Raw genomic sequence first — 8,647 nt, 5'->3', positions numbered from 1 at the left:
AGGTTTCCGTGGTTAAAGTGGCGAATAAGACATAATCGTTATTATTGATATTATAATTATTGTTGTTATTAGTAATGATAATGATAATCTTTTACAAAGTTGATGCCCCCTTCTCTCTCTCTCATTGGATATTACTGTGGTTTAACTGCCTATTTAGCTCAGTCGCTGGCTTAGTTTAGACGGATCTAAGAATAGCTCATGTTTGGAAGTAAGTTTCCTTTTCTGTGTGACTAGATATGTATTTAGATTTTTTTAGAAATAGTATAAATACATGATATATATCATTTTTTGATAGAAATGAACCAGAAGATAGGACAGTTTTTAAATTGAGATTTTGGACAAATGTTTTGTATCATAATAACTTAAAAGTACTGATGTATTCAAAACTTTCGGTAAAGTACATATGTACATGATCTATGATGCGATCAAGAATATAGAAATATGCAAGAAAACTACTTATATTTATATACCATTGCAGTGAATATTCATTTTCGTTTTGTTTCCTATTCAATTCAGATCTGATGCAAAGTTAAAAACATTTTTTTAAACCATAAAAGAGTCATCTCACTTTCATCAGAGTGTGCACTCTCATTGCGCAAAAAGACAATTTTCACCAGCAATACCTTTGCAATGAGTTGATATATATAGAAAAGATATATGATATTCTGAGTGCTCTGTTTGTATTTATTAGGCTCCAACGCCATGAATAGCATGCGTGTTTGGATTCAATCTTCAATGTTGATATGTGTGTTTAGAGGGGAAAAAAAATCATCAGTTATATTTGTACTAATAGTCTTCTCGAAGACTCTACTTTTTTTTTTTTGATTCAGGAGACATGGCTAATATTTGCTCGTGAAGATGCATTTCAATTTGCAAGAGTTTTTGAAGGTGATATGTCATAAACCCCTCACGAAAGGCACTCTTTGATTTTCTAGAATCAAGAATGTATACACAAAGAGAGAGATAGTTTGGTTGACTTTTCATTCAAATAGTATAGAAGATAAGAGTAATTGGAACCAATTAATAATCTAACGGAGTTAGGAGTTGGGCACCTTATCAAAGTCAGAGCCAAGTCCTTCCCGCAGGGATCCTGTGAGCAGCTTTTCATTACAAATTATCAGAGTCACCATAGATGAAACAACAGGGACTGTCAGAAATCTGCTATGAAAAGATGCACAGTATCCTTATGGCGGGATCCCTGCTAAAAGTTATGGCACACAGACATTTAACAAGTTGCCTCACTGGGGGGGGGGGGGGGGGGGGTGTTTCACACAGATTTAAGTATGACTTAAATTCCTAGTTGCTTGCGGTATAAAAAACATGACCGCATTGGTCAGATCATGCCAAAAGGACTCGCACTCCTGTGTATTGATCAATAAGATTGCGCGTTGCATATCATGGACGCGCCGGCATTTAAGTGCAACTCTAAGTCATACTTAAATCTTTGTGAACCCCCCCCCCAAGGATGTATCTTTAAATATTCTTGTGAATTATTTGCATGTGTGAATGATGTCCTGTTTTCGTATCATTTACATAGATATAAATATTTATGGGATCATTATGTATCTCATATTTGGATTAGTTCCATTCAAAGTGTGTCAAGATAAATCAAGTTATCTTTTTTTAATTAGAAGGAATATACTTGTAGATAATTTCAAGACTAATTCTTTAGAACGCTTTGCTTTTAATTTGTTTTATCGGCTAGTTGCAATCTTGTGGTAATGAATTTTGACTGTGATTTTAGTCCTTCCCCATATTTTTTTAATATTAAGTTAGTCGACAGCTAAAATGTTTTTTTTTTTTAGTTTAAATGCATTGAGTGTTTAATTTCATGGAGAAATTCTCTTCATTCTTTTCAAAACAAAACATATCACATAGAAGTATTGTAGCATGATGACTTATCAGTAGGAGCATGCATTGTTATCTCAGAAAACACATATTCAGGGAAAGAAATATTTGTATATTGATTTCTAATCACTAAATGGTAATTTTGAATATTCATCTGATTTTACCAGGGAGCTATAAACTCTTGAAACGTGGTGCTTATTACAATCGTCCTTAAGCCATGATGAAGTACTTTAAAGAACACAAAAAAATGTTTTCATTTTCTTTTGAACAGGTATTTGACATATGGGATATTGTTAGAGTACATGAAAAGAAACAGAACTTTCATATGCAACCCCCTTTTTCTTCCGGAGAGGTTCTGACTTGCACCTATTGCTAGGAGTTTAATAATTCGAGTAATGTTACATTCAAACAACTCATGCCCTGCAAAGAAAGGATTGAATAGACTAGTGTGTTGAACTAGTATAGGCATGTAGATGTAGATATTTTTCTTAGGGGGAGGGATGGGGTCAGTCTCAAAATCTTTACAATATCAGTATATCTATACCATGTGGTATATTATTCTATCATATTACGACATTACAAATTTCACAGACATATTGAAGTCCTCATTTTGTTGTCAGATAACTGCATCCCCCTCTCTATTTCACCGAAGCATCTCATTTCAAAGTGTGAAGTATTTTCTGTTTGTTATTCATGGGCAAGAATCTGGAGAAATCATTCAACTTTTGGTTCTATATTCTTTCTGCCTCATTAACCTTCATTTCTTTTGTGTATGCTTGGCCTTTAGATGTTGGATTGGTGGCATATTGGAAATGTGCTATGTGCTGATTGTTTTTCATATGATCATACTTTCTTTCCTTTTTTTTTTGGGGGGGGGGGGTGGGAGGCTCGTTCATACACAATTCAGAACAGATGTTTGCAATTTAATTGTTATTATCTAATATTTATTTTTATGTACTCTCTTCTATATTGTCCATTAAATTATTTTCATGCAATATTCTATTTCTGGTCTTTAAATGCAATAAATAATGTTTTTCATTAAAAACTTTGCTAAGGGTCGGTGGCCTTTCAATAGTTACATCATGTTTTCAAGTTATTTTAGTACTTTGTCCATTTAACAGTAATTCACTTGTGTTGTATATAATATCTTTAGTGTTGGATGTGTAGCATCAAATATATAATTGTATTTTTGTGTCTACCATTGTAAATACAGTTTTCAAAGCATGGTGTCCTTATTTTCCTAGATCAGAGTTCAGTATTTTCAATATATTTGCATGCAATCCCTAATTATCAACTAGTATTTAATTTATTCATATTCAATAAAAGTCCATATGTATGTATATTGATGCAGTAGGTAGAGTAATTGCTAGACTAAATTTTTGAGTGGATAAAAATCTTATCTGATCAATGTTATTTGTCATCAAATCTCACAAATGATAAAAAAACTCAGTATTTGGGAATCAAATAAGAGGTGTTTCAAATATGATGGGGGACAGCAAGATGTCCTATTTGATATTCTCAACCTGGTTACAAGGGCTATGCAGAGATATATAACCAATATTCCTCTTTTTCCCCTACTTGACAAAACAAACTCATTATTAGAGAGGGGGTCGCCCCATGTCCCCTATAGCACTGCCCCGATTGGTAGCATTCCTTGCAACTCACTTCATGCGTGTGCTAGGTTAGCCGATCTGATCTGTTATCTTAGCACCATCACCAACACTCAAGTTGAAACCACACAATCTGTTCCTCACTGTATTATTGATATCTGAAATCGCGTGTGACAGACATTATGACATATGGATAGAGTCTACAACGTCCTACGATGGTAGGAATTTGGAAGGAAATCAGTTGTGAAACTGTGGCAATGTTGGCTATGCCAAGAATGAGTTTGAATTGGAGTCACTCCTGTCTTATCCAGACTAAAACTCTCCATTTCAGTTTGGATACATCAGTGACAGTTCTTGCTAATGACCAGTCTTTCTTGCTAAAAGGGCATTAGTCCATACTATTGCACATTTCTTACCAGAATATACAGATCTCTCATATCATGGAATATGGACTGAGAGTGTAATAGCAAAAGTTATATGACTTCTTAAGCAATGACATCTATTATAAGGTATTTTGAGCCGATACGTCAATAGTGAAAAGTTATAAGATCACATTCAATATAGCATTGAGTGGCACACCTCATAAGTGATTTTTTTGTACAATGGTGCTTGGTGCTGAAAGTGTAGGATAAAACAATATATCACTACTCGTGAAGTGAACTAGGGAGATCATACATTTTTATGTCGTAAATTGTGTCTGAAACTTAAAGGGCATTGGAAATAAATAACTCACTTCTCATCATACAGTATCTTTCCCAGTCACATATTACCATTGCAGTGATTCATCTTTCTGGTGTGAATAATACCTGTAGATTACCCCTTTGAATCTTTTTATATCTAGATGAAGCAGATGCATCGGAAGAGGGGGGTGACCCATGAAAATGTGGGGGCAACAATTTCAATTTGTCCCCCAATAATTTTAACAACTTTGAAAACCCCCAAATTTTTAATATTCACTGCAAATAATAGTTTTCAAAACATTGGAAACTACTTTAACTTGGCATAAAAATACTATTAAACATTCAAATTTTGTTTTATAATTTGGTAATTTTTACTTTCTGCCCCCACCATGCAAAACATTGGTCAACATCCCTGGGGTAAAAGAGTCCCAATTTGTTGGTGCCAAATGGTCAATAATCACAATCTAAGTATTCATTGGTGTATATTTTGATTGCATTTCATACATGTATTCATTACAATTAGACATCAGCTTGACTTTCCTCTCAAAAATTTGCAGAATATGTAACAACATGCAGAATCATAATTGTTCATCGTGATATGTTGGCCCTTCTGGAGGAGAGATATTGCATACATTGTTCTATTCTTGGTTGCAACGGCATTCAATGTCAGTTCAATTCATATCTCTCAATCGCGGTTTGTTCCAGCATTCTTTAGTGGTTTCTGTCTCCTTTTGTAAGCCGACCTTTATATGGTGTAAGTGCGGCTTTGCTTCTTCAAGATTGGTCGAAAAAACAATCGGCATAGAATATGCAAAGTTTTTTTTAAATATTACGGCAGGTTGGCAAGTTAGTTTTCTTTTAATTTCTAAAAATCTCTCAGTGACGCAGTGGAGGTATTTTTTGTCCCTATTTGAAGTGTTTCCAAGAAATTTGGTACAATGTTTGTTGTACAAAATTCTGGTTTAATAGGTCCCATTTGTTTTATTAATATTAGGGCTTGTAGAAACCACTGGATGATGTTGAAATTAATCATTTTCCAGCTGATATATCTCTTTTTTTCATATATTATAGCAGATTTGTATGACAAAACACAAGATATAGAAATTCGTCTCAATTCCAGTTCTGTTAACTTCTGCCAACCAATAACACAATTTTTGATATCTGCAGGAAACAAACTCATGCCTCCAGATTTGGAAATATTCAGGATTCGTTTTGAGTACTGACAGTGAAATGCTATCAAAATGAATTCCATCAAAATGGCCATCAAAATGAATACCATCGAAATGAATACCATCAAAATGAATACCATCAAAATGAATACCATCGAAATGAATACCATCAAAATGGCCATCAAAATGAAAACCATCAAATGGAACACCTTCAAGATGTATACCATCAAAATGAATACCATCAAGATGTCATCAAATTAAAATGCATTCATTAGGGGACTTATGATTACATTAGATCCTTGAGACTGTTTATGTTTGTATTGGTTCAAATGGAAATCGGGTCTGCCCGGGATATAGTGCATCAAGATGGCATCCATGACTGGCTCAATAGCATTGCATATTGCATCCATGATAGGTCAATAGCATTGTTTATTGCATCCATGATTGGTCAATATCATTGTTTATTGCCTGGTCGCCATGATGATGAGTTTTTTTATTTGGCACAATTCAATTTGGAGAATGTAAAAGAAGGGGGAGGGAGGTGACATAAGAATTACTTTGACAAAAAAATTCTTTATTTTGCTCTTCACCATCACCTCTCCCAATTATTATGAGGTCATAAAGTCATGTGACTTACAATCTTGTCCCCTTTCTGTATTGAGATGGTGGGGTGGGGCTTGATGTTGGTTAATAATTCAGATATCTCTACCATACTACTTTTCATAATTTCACCCTTCCCTGCAGATCGGAAGGAAAAAAATATTTGTATTATTCAAACCAAATCAAGTTATATTTTTCTGCTCTCAAAGACGTATTGCCAAAAACGTCTTGAATAGTAATAATAATGATAATGATAGTAATTATACCCATTTTCCCACTAGCTTGCACATACCAGTGTGATATATGATGCATGATACACCCCGTTTTAGTAAAAAATTGTAATTATCTTGCATTTTTAGCACATGAGGCAATCGTTGATCGTAGTTGTAACTGTGCGTGCAGTGCTTTAAATTCAATCTTCTTTTTTCATTTTGTTTTATTTTTGAAGTGTTGTGTAGATTAAATCTTTGATCGTGTGAGTGGTATACTACAATATATAATATGACAAAGCCAGATGTGATGAACTAGTTTAATCAATTTTGAATGTTTCCTTTCGATATTATTATTATCCCATGTATACTGTACATACTAATGTATCTGATGTTTAATATATACTTTGAATTGTGACGTAATTGGTAGTGATATAACGTTAAGTACATTGTTGGTTCATGCAATAACGTGAAAGAAATTGTCCGATATATTTCTATCTTATATTCACCGTAACCATGGTAACTCCGTTTATCTAACGTATGGAAGAAATTCGTATTTTTTACAATCTCCATCGATTTCGTCTATTCGTAACATGTTCACACTTTCGTTCATTCATCTCAGTATTCACGCATTTGCTTGTTCATCCATATAAAGCACCAATATATGTCTGCAACGTTTATCATCTGTATCAAACAAGGCAATACTGAATAAAAGGCATAATTTACCTTGTTATATTGTAATTTTAACACCGTTCCGTAACAATAGGCCTATGATGGAGGGTAAATTTCCATTCTTGCGGTTATCTCAAATGATGTTTTTTTTTACAAAGATATTTGAGAGTTCTAAATTTAGGTGTGAATAACTTTGATTTGTAGCGAGAACAATTGTCCTTTTAATCAGTTGTTATGCTGTTCTACTGAACTTCTTTCTTTGGGAATTTTTCTTTCTTGTGTGAAGTCGGTATATTTCCCTTCAACGAGAGTAATAAAGTTTGCCATGAATCCTGAAAATGTCTTGATATTGTTATTATTCTTCTGTGTTAAGAAAAGGCTGTGACATGTTTGATTTATGCTTATTGGCACAAACAAGGATTATGCCCATCATGAACAGAGCAAATGAGAGAAAATAGTATAATAATAATAATAATAATAACATTTGTAGGGCGCTTTATACTGGTGTTTCAAAGCGCACAGGTTGGCAGATTATAATAATATACAGTCAATCCATTAAAAAAGAAAAAAGAAAAAGAAAACAAGTTATGAGAAAAGGTGAGTTTTAAGTGACGATTTGAAAATTTCCACGGAGGGAGCATTTTGGATATGTTTTGGGAGTTTATTCCAGAGGGTGGGAGCAATTACAGAAAATGCACGATCACCATATCGGTTCTTAGTGCGAGGGCCATGAATTAAATTATTATCAATTAGTATCACAAACTTTCTTTTGATCATAAAGTTGAATATTTCTTCCCTTGTGTACCAGTTTGTTTCCTCAGGGAACGAAGGATTAAAAAAATAAGATTTGTAGATATTGTTTGGATTCCTTTATTATCAGGGCGGATCCATGATTTTCCAAAGGGGGGGGGGATACATTTTCCCGAGGAAAATTTTGAAACGAAAAAGAAAAAAAGTTTTATAAAAAATAAGGACATTTCGTCCACGAAAGAATTTGACAAGCAAAAAAATATATAAATAAATAAAAGATGACATTTCGCCCACGAAAAAATTTGACAAAAAAAGTATTCACTTTCGAAGGGGGGGGGCACACTTCTGTTTTAACGGCATTTTTGCATTACAAATTTTAACTGTGCCTCTCAAGGGGGAGGCACGGGCCGGCTTTGCCCCCCCCCCCTCCCTTAGATCCGCCAGTGCTTATCATATAATGAAATACAAAATAGATAGTTGGAAGTGCACACGCTGTTAAAACATTTCTACAAGGCTGCATTATAAACTTTTCAGTAATCATTAAACAAGTGTTACTTAAACTGTGTATGTGATATCATCGGCTCCTTCATTTGCATATATACTGACCAGGATGGCCATTTAATAGAAATAAGCAAAACATTTAACCCTAACCAGGCTGGGCTTTTTGGGGTGTTTGCTCTAATTCACTAAATAAAGCTCCTTTTTGGTGTCAATATTCTTTATACCATCGCTAACAATTACAAATGAAAAAAAAGTTATGGTTTGAAAATTGTTTTTTATGTATTTTATTGTTTTATTAATTTCTTTTGTATTTCAATTTTTTTTCTTATGCCCAAATTCAAAATAGAAACTTTTTATAAAGCATAATTATGTTAAAAATCAGTTGCGGATCCAGGGGGGGGGGCACAGCCGGTCCGTGCCCCCCCCCCCCCCCCCCTTGAGAGCCATAATAAAAAAATGTGTAATGTAAATATACCTTTTTTACCTAAGTATGCCCACCCCCTTTTGAAATTGAGGACCTTTTTAAAAAATTTTCCTTGTCAAATTTTCATAGGGAAAATGTGCCCTCCTTTAGGAAAAACCTGGATCCGCCCCTGGTTAAAATCGAT

Source organism: Lytechinus pictus, unplaced genomic scaffold (assembly GCF_037042905.1).
Source record: "Lytechinus pictus isolate F3 Inbred unplaced genomic scaffold, Lp3.0 scaffold_20, whole genome shotgun sequence".
In the NCBI taxonomy this organism is placed as follows: Eukaryota; Metazoa; Echinodermata; class Echinoidea; order Temnopleuroida; family Toxopneustidae; genus Lytechinus; species Lytechinus pictus.
Note: the sequence above shows the minus strand (reverse complement) of the source record.